The sequence below is a fragment of the Vulpes vulpes genome, chromosome 12 (assembly GCF_048418805.1).
Source record: "Vulpes vulpes isolate BD-2025 chromosome 12, VulVul3, whole genome shotgun sequence".
Classification (NCBI taxonomy): Eukaryota; Metazoa; Chordata; class Mammalia; order Carnivora; family Canidae; genus Vulpes; species Vulpes vulpes.
In genome coordinates this window covers 102,468,953-102,482,821 of record NC_132791.1, presented here as the reverse complement: position 1 = coordinate 102,482,821, position 13,869 = coordinate 102,468,953, and the positions used below count along the sequence as shown (strand labels likewise).

Genomic DNA, 13,869 nt, shown 5'->3' with positions numbered 1-13,869 from the left:
TCTGGGCCGGATCTCCAAATTCTCAGTGCCGCACCTGAGAAAAGGGGAGAGGGGTCAAAGATGGGGGATGACTGTCCCAGCCTGGGCAGCACCCTAATGTCTGAGCCTCTGGGAGTTAGAGAGAGACGCAGGGAATCTGGGCACGCCCTTGTGTGGGGATTGTGGGGACACTGAGCCGCCGGTGTACACACGCTGTGCCGGTGTCCGGAGCTCCGTCAGCACCGTGGACAGCACCTGGGCCCAGGGGGCGCGGAGCCCCGCAGCGGTTCTCAAAGGCTCTGGGCGGGAGCTCCCTCACCTGCCTCCCTCACCTGCCTCCCTCACCTGCCTCCCTCACCTGCCTCGGGAGGAGCAAGGGGAGTCGGTACAGCGGGGTCCCACCTCCTTCCACGTTGGAGTCTTAGGAACAGGGGATAAAATACCCGCCTCTCCAGGCTGTGGTGAGGCTCCAATACCATAATCCTCCCAGAATTGTGCCTGGCACACACCTGTTCTGGGTTCCGTCTTCCGTCTCCATGAGCTTCCCCAGCCCAGTAGGTGAGCAGTCTGTACAAAGATCATTGATGGGCTTGGTAATATGGCATTGCTGTGTTGTGGGACCATGAGCAGGCTGATCTGGGTTCAACCCCGACCTATTAGATGTTAGCTCCGAAACGTAGGCAGATCACCTACCCCGTCCAAGTCATTGTTTCTTCCTTCATTCACCTGGAATACCAATAATGATAGTAACGCTAATTGTGCTTCACACTCCTGGCTCTGTCATAAATACCTTACAAAGACTAAGTCACTGAATCCTCATGACGTTAAAAATTGGTCATTCGAAAAAAAATTGGTCATTCTCCCCATTTTATAGAGGAAGAAGTGATAGTGCTCGCAGTAGGGGCAGAGACCGGATGGGAACGCAGGTAGCCTGCCTCCAGAATCCGTGTTCCCAACCATGACACCGCACTGCCTCCCTCGCGGTGAGTTATGTGCATCAAATGACATCATGAGTATAAAAGTAGTTTGAAGATGGCAAAGCATTATACAAATGTGAAGGTATATTGTTATGCATCTCAGCTGGCTCAGGCTATGAGTAATTGCACAAGGAGTGAGAAGCAAGATGAATACAGGAAACAGGATGGGGATGGGTGCCATCTGGGACTGGCACGCTACACCAACAAGAGAGAAATGGGTAGAGGGTAGGCCAAAAGGGACAAGCAGCCATGAGCATCCTCGCGCGGCTTTCCACTCTTAACCCATTACTAGCTTGGAGGTCAAACTACTCCGCCCAACAGTAAGATCATTTTCAATCCACCCGAAATGTTCCTCTTACATCCAACCATGGTCTCACCAGCTCCGTTTCCCCTTCAACCACCGTCCCCACCAACTCTTCCACAACAACCCCTAGTGTAAAACATGACACCTACTCCCTGATATATTTGAAGATCATGGTTATGGAAGAACTGCTGCTATTGCCCAGAGCATCCCGGGGAAGTGAAGCCAAGCCAAGTGGCCTGTATAGGTCAGAACGGGTCTCTCTGCTGACTCAGAGAGTAGGAAATGGAGACCAGGGACGTTTTTTGCAACTTACTTCAGGAAAAAGAGGCCTCTGGACACTCTCCGTGGTTCCCTACCTGACCCAGCCTGGTCTGACCTATTGCTTTCTGAAAAGGATCCTCTAGTTCTCAGAAAAGACTCGTTCTGTGTACATAAGGAAAGCCCCATCTTTCTGGAGGTCCCCTGTCCCGCATCCTTGGCTACAACATATGATGGAATAGTCACTGACCAGGAAGGGAGGGTTCTTCAAACCCCTCACATGATCCCATCCTCCCGTTCTTTGCAGAATCTCTCCTAGCCTAGTTCTTCCTCCCTTCTCCTGGCTGATGAATCCATTATAGAGTTCTTTCCTTGTGCCCACGTGGGAGCAGGGATGGCTATGAGCCTAACGCCATTGGCGGTGCAGCGAGGGCACACGAGCTCTCCTGGCTCCCTATTGGGTTCTCGCTCCTTTTGTATTTCCTAACACGTCTCCATACAACTTAATCTGGACCACACCTCACCGTGGCTTCTCCTCTAAGCCCAGCTGGAAACACTGTGAACCTCAGAGGAGCCTAAGTTGTAGAGAATTGTCATTGCAGCCTTCCCTCTTAATTCATGGCTTAGCGATCCCACTCTCTCCAGCAGCCTCCCTTCCTTCTCTCAGCTGCCACAGGCAGACAAGATGCCCCACTATTTATATTTCCTCTTAGCTGTTCCTTGACCTGAGCCAGAACTAGCTGCTTCCTGACATCCTCCCTCCTTCTACTCTCTACAGCTCTGCTTCTCCAAACGTGGCTCCTGGACCACCTGCGGTAGGATCACCTAGAGCATGTTGTTTAAAAATCTCAGATTCTGGGTCTCATCTCAGCTCCCCATCAGACCTACTGAATCAGAACCCCTGGGGGTGGGGGCTGAGAATCTGCACCCCATGATGTTTCCTATGGCTCAGTCATACTACCATTTGAGGAACTATTGCCTTAGTGTGTCAGGAACCATCCTGCAAAGCAATCTGGGTTTCTTCTTTTCTCACCAGCCTTCACCCCAGGTGAGCTAAGGTCATGCACATGCATGCCTGTGCCTTATTTGAGAATCACTGGTATAGGAGAACCGCTATTACAGCCCAGAGCTGGGCCTGGACTGTGATCCCTCCTCTGCACTTCACTCCCTATGGGAACTTAGGCAAGTCACTTTGCACATGTGCCTCTATTTCCTTGTCAAAAAATGGGGTGTGATATTTGTGTTTTCACCTCATAATTATGCTATAACGTTCAGATGAGAAAAGAAAAGTAAAAGCCTGTTGAAAAGCTAGAAGCCTTGAATAAATGACATGTTTTTATCATCATGCAAGAGATGCACGGTAGTGATCCATAGAGTATTTCTCAAGAGATCCTGTTCCTTTGCTGCAAATCATAAGGGCAGAAAAACAAGAAGTTTGTCCTCTGGTCCCTGCCACTCCATGGGCAGCAATCTTCTCAGAGCTTGTCCTGAGCCTGGTGGTAAAAGGGAGGCTGAGTTGGCATCATGGGCACAAGGAAAAATGCCCTGGATCCCCTTAAACCAGTATCTTCTCCATCATGCTCCAGAACCGAGGGCCTCAGTCTGCTCCTAGACCAGCAGCCCCGTCAAGGGCAGTGGGCCCAGCCCTTGGCATCAGCTCCTCTCCCTCTAATTACTTTTCACACACTCTGGCGCCAGGCCTTCCAACCAAATAACAATTGATTCTTCACTCCTCCTGGATCAATGCCATCGACCCAGAATAGGGAGGATGAATCCAAACTCACCCTCTAGGAAACCAGTGGCCCAAGGCAAAGCCCAGCAGAGAAATCTGCCTACCCAAACTTTGGCAGCAAACACACAAGCACAACCCACACACATGCACATGCGTGCACAGGAAGGCATATGGATGAGCACGTGCATGAAGTGCCCTGGGCCACACAGAGATATTCATACGTAGACACATAAATAGTTTGACATAAACCTAGATACTCTATGTCTACACACGTGTAAACATACACACACACACACATTCATACATGGCGGCATGTACACACAAAATGGGCTAGAAGGGGGCCCTTTTGGAACCAGAGAAAGCATGTTTTGGCCAAGTTTTGAACAGAATTCTAGCTCCTCACCAGCCTCCTTCCCACCTGCCCTCTGAGCTGCACACTCAAGAGCACGCACTGCCTGTGAGTCATGGTGTGATGAGCCCAACACGCTTATGACACACACCTCCAGCAGAAGCCCTTCTGCCAGTTGTGTAGGACTCTGGCTCCCACGCCTATGGGACATGCCCTGCCTGCTAATCTGTTTGGGGGCGTTGGAGAAATGCCCAGTCACTTCGACACCAGACAGGGCCCATTATAACTCAGCTGGGCTTTCTCTGCACCTCCATCCTCAGAGGAGCTTGGAACACATCTGCACCTGAGGCAAACAATAGAAAATGAGGTGCCAGGCCTTACAGAAGCCAACGCAGACTGACAGCCACCAGCCTAATCCCACCAGGCACAGATATGGGGACACAAAGAGAATGTCAGAGGCAGAATGGGACCACTGGTTCAAAACAGCCCGAGCACATGCCCAAGGCCTCCGAGCATACAGCCCCCTGCCCTTGAGGCCAAGCTTATCTACTCTCCACTGGCCTCATGGCACGTCCACATGTAGGTCAAACCACAGAAACACAGAACATCAGAAGTAGAAAAGCCCTTGGAGATTTTGAGGCCACTGCCTCTTGATTCTCTCAATGCCTAAATCTCCTTAATGACTTGCTCAACAAGTGACTGTCTATCCTACTGAACTTGTTCACTGGGACACCATGGGGGAGTGGAGGACCCTCATCAAGCAGCCAGTTCTCTGGCTGAACAGCTTTAAAAGTCAACATAGAGTCAAAATCTCCCTTCCTATAATGTCCACCAATTGGCATGAAGAAGAAGAAAGGCCATCGTAAGTGGAAATTGTTGGACATCTTACTGAAGCCACTTACAGGAAGGAGCACTGTTTTACCCTTGTCCTCACAGCTCCTCATGTGGGACTGCGTACGAAGGTTGAAGCCCCAGAGCCTGGGCATAATCTGATAATTGGAAGGACGTGCAGGTGACCCTAACCTCCTGTATTCAAGGAGAAGGCCTTGGAAGTGGCTAAGACAGGAGCACGTGGGTGGAGCAGCCAGTTAAGTGCCCAACCCTTGGTTTCGGCTCAGGTCGTGATCTCAGAATTATGAGATCCAACCCCACGTTGGACTCCACACTCAGCACAGAGTCTGCTTCAGACTCTCCTCCCTCTACCCCTCCCACTCATGCTCTCTCTCTCTCTCTCTCTCTCTCTCTCTCAAATACATAAGTAAATCTTTTAAAAATGGCTAAGATAGCTTTTAGCCTATGGAGAAAGCCCAATTTTGGTTTTTGTCTCCAATTTTGTCTACTCGTTTTCCTACGTGACAGTGGGAAAATTCTTTCTTGGGACCCCCCAGCCTCAGCCTTCCCCAAAATAAAGTGAGTTAATGGGATCGCGACAGATGATGATGCATCTAAGGTCTGAGGAGAACATTTTCAGTGCTGTGCATGCCTGTGCACCGACACCCGAGCCTTGGCTCCAGCACTAGAATCTGAACCTTCCCACGTAACGAGGAAGTCTCTGAATTCGTGTTCTACAAGTGCACGGTTTGAAACTTCTCCACGTAATCTATTGCCATTTCTCACTCACACAGAGCTTTTCCAACCCCTCCTCCCTTAAGGGCCTGAGGACCATCGATTACGCCCCCTGTGCCTCCACACCCCACTACCTAGAACTGCTTGGACTGAGGAGCATTTCTTGCCACTTACCTGTCACTTATGGGCCAACAGAGGGTCATCTGATACAGAAAAGAAGGCTGTGGATGGCTCTGTCCCCCACCATGTGAATTAGATCCCATCCATTACATGTGCTTGCACAAGATTTGGAAGAAAGACAGGAGATGGAGGTGATCTTTGCGTGGCTGTTGATGGTTATCAAGGTCATAATAGTCTTGCAGGGGTTTTCAGTGTTCAGTCTTCATTTTCCAAGTAGCCTCTTCACCTGACTGCTTAATCCCTGGATTCTGCTGTCCATTCCCCCATCTCCCATCTCCCAGATCTCCAGAGGTTTCTCTGGGGCCAATGGCAGCTTCGACCTCCATGCACTCAGGCCCACGGGCACTTCCGTGCTCAGGCCCATGGGCACCTCCGAGCTGCAGCATTCCTAATTCTGCATCGCTGTGGAGTCCTTCTACTCATCTCCACACCGAATCTGCTTCATCCTTCTGACAAATGCATAAGACCCTAAGTTTCTGTATTAAATCTCTTTCTGCTTGAAATCTCTAGATTGGAGACTTTTTCCTTCACTCAGTCTTGACAGACAAGGTGAGGTTGGGTTAAGAGCAGTTTTGCTGTCAGTTCGGTACAACAGATAGTTAATGAGTGCAAATCATTTGTGCCCACGGAGACACGCAAGGCCCAGGTGAGCGAGGCCCTGATGTGGCGGGACAGGAAGGGCATGGAGAGCACAAGTGTTTGGATCCACCCAGTCAGCCAAGCTACCGGGAGAGAGGCCCATGGAAGGAAGGCGGCCTCTGGAGGCAGACAGATGGGGTTGGATCCTGGCTCCGGTGTCACCACTGAATGAACTCGGGCAAGTTGCCTACACTTTGAGGCTCCATTTCTGTCCTTTACTTCTGGTGCTCCTCCTTTCCTTTGTATTTGTTGTCATTCAACCTTCAAGACACAGGACAGGTGTCCCCTCCCTGAGGTCTTCCTGTACCTTTTCCCTCAATGCCTCTGTTCTATGCTAACCCCTCTCCTGGCCCTTCCTGTGTGGTTCATGGACACTAGATTGAATTAATCTGATTCAGTCTCTCCTTCCCTCCTCTCCCTCACTCTCTCTTTCCCCCTCTCCTCCTCTCTCTCTTCCCCATCTCTCTCCTTTTCTTCCTCTCTCCTCACTGTCCCCCCATACACACACCCTTTACTGGAGAAAATGCCTATCGTTGGGTTCCCTAGATGCAGAATCTGAGAGGGGGATTCTTGTGCCAGGGATTTATTGATGGAGAGCTCTCAGAACAAACTTAAGAGAAGTGAGGCAAGCAGGATGGGCGGGAGAAGAAGCCAGGGAAGGAAGGATGGGGTTTCAGCTAAAGCTGATCTTCCGCCTGCCCTCCCCTGAGGTTCTGAAGCATGAACTCCCGGCACCGCGGAGCTGTCCCATCTTGAAGAAGGTGGGTTGCCCTGTGTGATGGGCATTGGTCTGATCAGATCCCGTGGTTGGGGGGCGGGGGGCTGGGGGAGCACAACCTCCCAGGCCCTTTCTTGCAGGCAAGGGTACGGTTATAAACCGACAGTGGCCAATACTCATGGGGCAACTGAAGCGGGGACAGCAGCCCGATAGAGACCTTGGAGAAGCGCGAGCTGCAGGAGCCATAAGATGGCACGTGCACTACGGGATCCTAGAGGGTGAGTCAGGGGAAGACAGCAGGTGCCTCCGAATCAAGCTGCCTTCTCCCCCATCGGCTGAGCCAGAGTTTGGGCGAAGCAGCTTCCCACCCAGACAGTAACGTGGTCATAGCAAACACTTGGTCATGCTGGCAGGTGCCCAGGGATTAACAGCAAGCTTATTAAGTGACATAGAGCTGCAGGATGCGTTTTTCATTGTTGGCCCCAAGCAGAGCTGTCGATTTAGTCTCCGTGAATTCCGAACCCTGTGGCTGCACCTGGGGGTCACCAAAGGCACAGCAGGTGGAGGGCGTGCGGGGCGGGCTGTGGCGGAGAGCTTCCCACACCGCAGGGTCTCAGCCTCTTCCCAGGAGGCCGCCTCCTCCCCAGCCGGGGTCAGAGCTCTTCCAGCCGGAAGCCAGGAAGGGACAAGAAAAGGTTCGTTGTCAGGGATGCAGCAGCGGCCAACAGGGAACCAACAATCACCTGAGCCAGCCCTTGGCCCAGAAAGGGGAAAGGCAGAGCTGGCCAGGGTGGGCCTTCCTCGCACAGAAGAGCCCGCAGGTGGGCTGGTCCTGCCCCTCTGGCCACGACGGACGTGCCCCAGTGACCTGATGCCTGGGACTCTGGGCCCCGGGGGCCACCATGTGCCACCTGCCTTAAGCTGAGCCTCTAAGCCTGTTGCTACATTTTCTCCCCTCTCAGCCAGGAATCTGGAGTCCTACCCCCCACAGCAGGCCTCCGAGGGACAGAGCTGCTCCAGAGAGTTCTGCAGGTGGCTTTCCCAAGCTGGCCTGAGTCTGCTCCTCTGGACGCCCCGCCACCCCAGCCCTGCCTTTTCTTGCCCTAATGGAACAGGTGGTGATTGGCTCAGAGCAGAGCGGGCCTGGGGAGCATCTCCTCTGGCCAAGAAGAGAAAGTGACAGCAACAAGTCCCAGGGAATATGCCTGGCTCGAGACGTTGGACGCCCGAGAAGTGAGCCTCGCCCCCTGCCCCGCCCGCCCTGGGCCCCCAGCGGGGTGCCCCCACTGTTTCTCTAAGGAGACAAGACAAAGGGTAGCTTCTTGCCCACTAAGCTGGCACCGAGTGAGCCACAGTCAGGTTGGCTCTCGCTTATACACGGAGTGTCGAGCCAGAGCATTGAAGAAAGGATCGCTTTTTGCAATAGGATTGTTCCTCACATGGTGAGAAACTTCTAGAGATGGAGGTTTAAGCCAAGAAGGTGGGACTCTGGCTCCAAGAAAGTAAGCGAGATGGAGGTGACGGGGCTAGGGTGGGGAGGAGGGGTATGGGCGGGCAGGTCTGCCCGGATCAGCTGTCGGGCCTGGGCGGTCCCTCACACCCAACCCTTGTTAACCTTTCGCATCCCGTGTCCTCCAGGCAGCACCACCCACTCACGCCTTCAACCTCGGCTGTGCTGCTTCTGCGGCGGCAACCACAGCCTTGGCCCCACTCCAAAGACTGTTCCTTCTCACTTGAGTCATTTTCATAAGCAACTGCTGAAAACTGGAAAGGCAAGGCTCGGTGAGTTTGGGAGTCATTCGGAGATGTCAAGCCACTCTACCTCCTACCTCCAGAAACTTACACCTTCTGGGACGTGAGGTATCGTCCTATTACTGTGCATAAGGCACGTGAAGACGGAACGTGATGCTTGGCCAGGGAGACGGAGCTGGCTGGCCTCCACCCACAGTGCCACGCCTCTGTCAACTGCATCCCAACCCTATAGTGCTCCCGCAGGTAGAGATGTATGTGTGGAGGGCAAGCTAAGCCTAAGCCGAGGCATGCTCCAGGAAGTTTAAGCTGCAAACCCTAAAACAGCCCCTGGGGAGCAGTCTACACACATAGAGGTCCCCTTTGGCCAAGACTGAAGGCAGGTGTTCTTCTTTTCTCTCTAGGTCTATACCCTCTTGGCCAGGGAAGAGAGAGGACCTCAAAATGAAAGCAGAGCATTTCTTCTTAAGGCTCCTGCCAGGAATCCACAGGTCAGGACAGTTCATGTTGGGAGAGAAAAGACGGTCCTGGGGCTCCAAAATCCTGAGGAAAGGAGACCACACCTGTAGCACCTTGACACCAAGCCATCCTTGCCCTTGGCCCATGGAGACCCATCTCCTTTCCATGAAAACATGGAAATGACCCATTCTCATTTCCATGCATGAAATGAGGGAGGGTGGGAGGAAGCAGAGAAATCCTGAGGCTTCCCCTGGTAGCAATGCCCCAGGCAAGCCAGGTCTCTGGGTCAGTCAGCTCTTGGCTGCATACGTCTGTTAGGAACCGGAAGGACTCCCCAGTGTCTTCAGGGTCCTCTTGCTCTCACCTGAGCTAACATGACGAGGAGCCAAATTACTGATGCCGTGGGAGGCTTCAAACGGTGTTTCCTGTGGGTATTATTTCCAGCCTAGTGTTGTATTAACATAGCTCTGCCTGGTGATTACTATATTATTATATATTAATCATAGGCTAATGATGCGCATTCACCCTTCTTCTCTCTCAGTCGGCTGTGAGATCCCACTAGAGCTGGAGGCACCACACCTGCTCTCCCTGGATCTGCAGCTCCATCCTGCCCTCAGGGATCAGCCTTGGGCTCAGCACCCCTTCTTACAGGTAAAGTCAGAGGAGGATAATTTTTTGTGTCTAGGTTCCAAGCTAACAGTGTCCAAAGCCAGAGTTTGGAGCCCACGAGTCTTGGCTACCAATTAGCCCTCTTTCTTACCCTCTTTGGGGAAAGGTCTAGAAGGCAAAAATAAGGCTCAGAAGAAATGAAAGGTGGTTTTAATGATTTGCTAGGCCTAAATATGGAGAAAGGCTGGAGCTACGGCAATTTGAGACTTGTTAACTCATCCAGGTACTGATTTAGCACCACTTAACCACTTAGCGCCAGCACTCACTCCTTCATTTAATAAATGTCTGTTAAGCTTTTACTTGGCAAGTGCTGTTTGAGGCAAAATGAACAAGACAGACAGAGTTCCTACCTTCACAGAACTTTATTTCTGAAAGGGTTTCCATGACAGGCCTTGGGGATACAACAGTGAAAGACCTCGGTCGATGACCACCTACTGAAGACAGTCAAATCCGTCATTTAAGGGTGTAGTGCAGGTCCTCCCTGGGACACTGGCTGAGAAGGGGAGAGAGATACCCCAGAGGGAAAAGACTTAGTCCCCAACATAAAGGAATACGGAGTCAGGTAGGCGAGGAGTACAAATGAACACATTACAACCGATGAGGCAACAAAGAACCACAGGAATGTGCCACCGAGATGAGCCTGATGGAGCTATCAGGGAAGATGTCACTACGTATCTGCCCTGTTCAGGTGTTCAGGGGCCACACCCTATGCCTGCGATCTCTGCTTTGCTCCTGCAGGCCTATCCTCTTCTCCAGGAGTCTCTATGCAGCATAAAGGCCATCGCACATACTCACCCACAGTATCACCAGGGCACAGACGATGTCCGGACATAGGGTACAACGTCCCTACGCTTATCGTGCTTCATAGTTATAAATGCTGGTACCATGAAGAGCAGGAAGCTGATGGTGACAATGATACTGGAGATAAGAGGGCTCCCTAAGCAGGAGAACTGGTAACCTGGAGATAATACAGTCATATGCTAAGCTCAGCCCACACCAATTTATTCACGAGACACGTGCACTGCAGGGAGTTTGCTCATCGTACTCATCTTTGTATCCTTACGTAGATAGTCTATGAGATGGCCCCCGCGCTCCCGGTGTCCTTTCAGACAGTCCCCTTCCTGAGAGCTGACCTCTCCTTTCAGACAGTCCCCTTCCTGAGAGCTGACCAGTGTTTCCAACAGAACTCTGTGGCCGTGATGGTGTGCACCTTGCAGTGCTGGATCATGACAGTATGGTGGTGGGGCGTCGGTCAGTTAGGTGTCCACACCACGGTCTCGGGGTTGTGAGATTAGCCCCACATTGGGCTCTGTGCTGAGCAAGGAGTCTGCTTAAGAGTCTGTCTCCCTCTCCCTCCGCCCCCCCCCCCACCATCGGGTACTCTAGATAAATAAATAGAGGTATTGTGGCTTCTGCCTTTGTCTCGTGAATTGCTCACTTGGGGGAAGTCCTTGCCATGCCACGAGGACCCTTAAGTAGCCTGCAGAGCACCCACGTGGGGAGATGCTGAGCACTCCCACCATGGAGAGCCGTCTTGGCCGCCATGTGAGTGAGCCACCTTGGAGGCAGGTCTTCCAGCCCCAGGCAGGGCTTCAGCCGACGACAGCCCAGGCTGCCACCTGATTACATCTCATGAGAGAGCCCAGGCCAGGACCACCTGGCCTTGCCACCGCTGAATCCCTGATCCACAGATACTGTGAGAGATAATAAGCGAGTACGGTTGTTTGAAACCACTAAGTTTGGAGGTGATATGTCATGCCGCAGAGAGAATTCATGTATACCCGTAGTGTTAACACAGTTCAGAGGACGCAGTAGGTACTCAAGAAATATTTGACAGTTAAATCAGTGGAGGAATAATACTTCTTAGCAGAGGAGCCACCTGTCAAACGTTGTGACCGCTGGTGGGAAAGGGGGAGGCATCATAACCTGGAGAACAAAATATTGAAACTTGGAAAGATAATAAAACTTAACCCAGGATGTTAGGGTGGCTCAGTCAGCTAAGCATCTGCCTTCAGCTCAGGTCATGATCTGAGGGTCCTGGGATGAAGCCCTACATTGGCTCCCTGCTCCGTGGGACGTCTGCTTCTCCTTCTCCCTCCACCTTTAGCCCCTGCTTGTGTGTGCTCTTTCTCTCTCTCTTTCAAATAAATAAATAAAATCTTTAAAAAATAATTAAGAGCCCTTAACCCATACATGTGGATATTTAAGAAATGCCCTAGTACTTAATTTTCTTTAAACCAAAGTAAATTGGCTATGTCACTATTATTATCCCAAATCCCTTTCTTGATCTCCACTTCAACCTCATTCAAGAATCTAAGAAAGAGGGGCACCCGGGTGGCTCGGCAGTTGAACGTCTGCCTTCCATTCAGGTCGTGACCCCGGGGTCCTGGGATCGAGTCCCACGTCAGGTTCCCTGCAGGGAGCCTGCTTCTCCCTCTGCCTGTGTCTCTGCCTCTTTCTCTCTTTCTGTCTCTCATGAATAGATAAATAAAAACCTTAAAAAAAAAAAAAAGAATCTAAGAAAGGACCACATATGGGGGAAGTGTCTCTAGTCCCCAAGTCTATTAAGTCACCTCCAACGCCTTCAAAGCCCACATGCGGTGATTCCTTAAAGCTGTGTGGCTCTACGACTATAGGGACCTTCCTCGGAATCTCAGTGTCTAGAATATAATCTCTTAGAAATACAATAAAGCCATTCCCTTCTGAGGTCCTACACCTCAGTTAGTCATCCATTCAACAATACTTATTGGGTAGCATATTAGGGTTCTCCAGATTAAAATATCAAAAGGATGTAGAGAGAGATACACAACCACAGCAATACATGTAGATGGGTAGATGGATACAAAGACTGATAGATGATAGATAGATGATAGATAGATAGATAGATAGATAGATAGATGAGAGATGATAGATAGATGAGAGATGATAGATAGATGAGAGATGATAGATGATAGATAGATAGATAGATAGATAGATGAGAGATGATAGATAGATGAGAGATGATAGATGATAGATAGATAGATAGATGAGAGATGATAGATAGATGAGAGATGATAGATGATAGATAGATAGATAGATAGATAGATGAGAGATGATAGATAGATGAGAGATGATAGATAGATGAGAGATGATAGATGATAGATAGATAGATAGATAGATAGATAGATAGATAGATAGATGAGAGATGATAGATAGATGAGAGATGATAGATAGATGAGAGATGATAGATGATAGATGATAGATAGATAGATAGATAGATAGATAGATAGATAGATAGATAGACAATAGGTAGATAGATTGGAACCAAAAACCCAAAATCCAGCAAGTTGGCAGGCCAGCAAGTTGCAGACCTAGGGAAGAGCTGATGTTACAACTCGAGTCCAAAGGCAGTCTGCTGGCAGGACTCTCTTTTTGGGGTGACCTCATTCTTTTTTTCCTAAAAAGAGGAAGCCTTCAACTGACAGGATGAGGCCTACACAGTTTACAGAGACTAATCTGCTTTACTTAAAAATCTACTGTTGATCGTATCTAAAAAAGAAATATCTTTAAAGCAACATCCCGATTCGTGTTTAACTAGATATCTTGGTACTACGGTCCAGCCAAACCGACACATGGAATCAAACACCGTAGGTGCCATGAACTGACCTCGGCCCTGGGCGACAGGAGTGACGGAGACAGACTGGAGCTCTTACATTCCAGGGCGGGAAAAGAAACACACGGTGCACACATGTATGCCAGGTGATTAATCCTAATGCTACGAAGACACGAAAAGCAGGTGAAGTGAAAGAAGCCGCTGAAGGTTGTCATTCCTGGTAGGTCGGTCAGAGAGGGTCACCCTGGGAAGATAACGCTGGAGCAGAGACCTACATGAAGTAAAGAAGCAAGTCGTGTGAGTATGTGGGCTAAAGAACATTCTAGGCTAAACGCAAACAGCAAGTGCAAAGGCCCCATTTACCAGGAAGGTTGGGATCGCATCCCCTGCTCACAGACCTAAGGACCACCAGCCTCTCCCTCCGAATCTCCCCTCCAATACGCTCTGTCCACCCCTTCCCATCCCCGACAGAACACCCCCCCACCCCGGCCCAGGAGCCCAGGCTTCCAGGAAACAAAAGCTAAGAAGGAAACTGGTCTGTGAGCAACTTCTCTGTTGGCGATTCGATCTGCCTGAGCAAGACTTGGATACTTCCTTGGAGAGGAGCGAGAGGAGCGAGGCGGGGAACATACAACAAATCAAAAATTAATTTCTCAAAACATGAAACAGCCACAGGAACAGCTGCTCCCCATCCCACC

General features: G+C 50.6%; 1 long non-coding RNA gene across 1 annotated transcript; it reads right to left on the bottom strand.

The window, feature by feature from the left end:
* Nucleotides 1-9,926: 9,926 nt before the first annotated feature.
* Nucleotides 9,927-13,442, bottom strand: LOC140594913 (uncharacterized). Its single transcript, XR_011996186.1, has 2 exons — nucleotides 13,225-13,442; nucleotides 9,927-11,505 (listed from the first exon to the last, which is right to left on the bottom strand). It is a non-coding gene; the product is annotated as an uncharacterized lncRNA (long non-coding RNA).
* Between the last annotated feature and the right edge of the window lie 427 nt (nucleotides 13,443-13,869).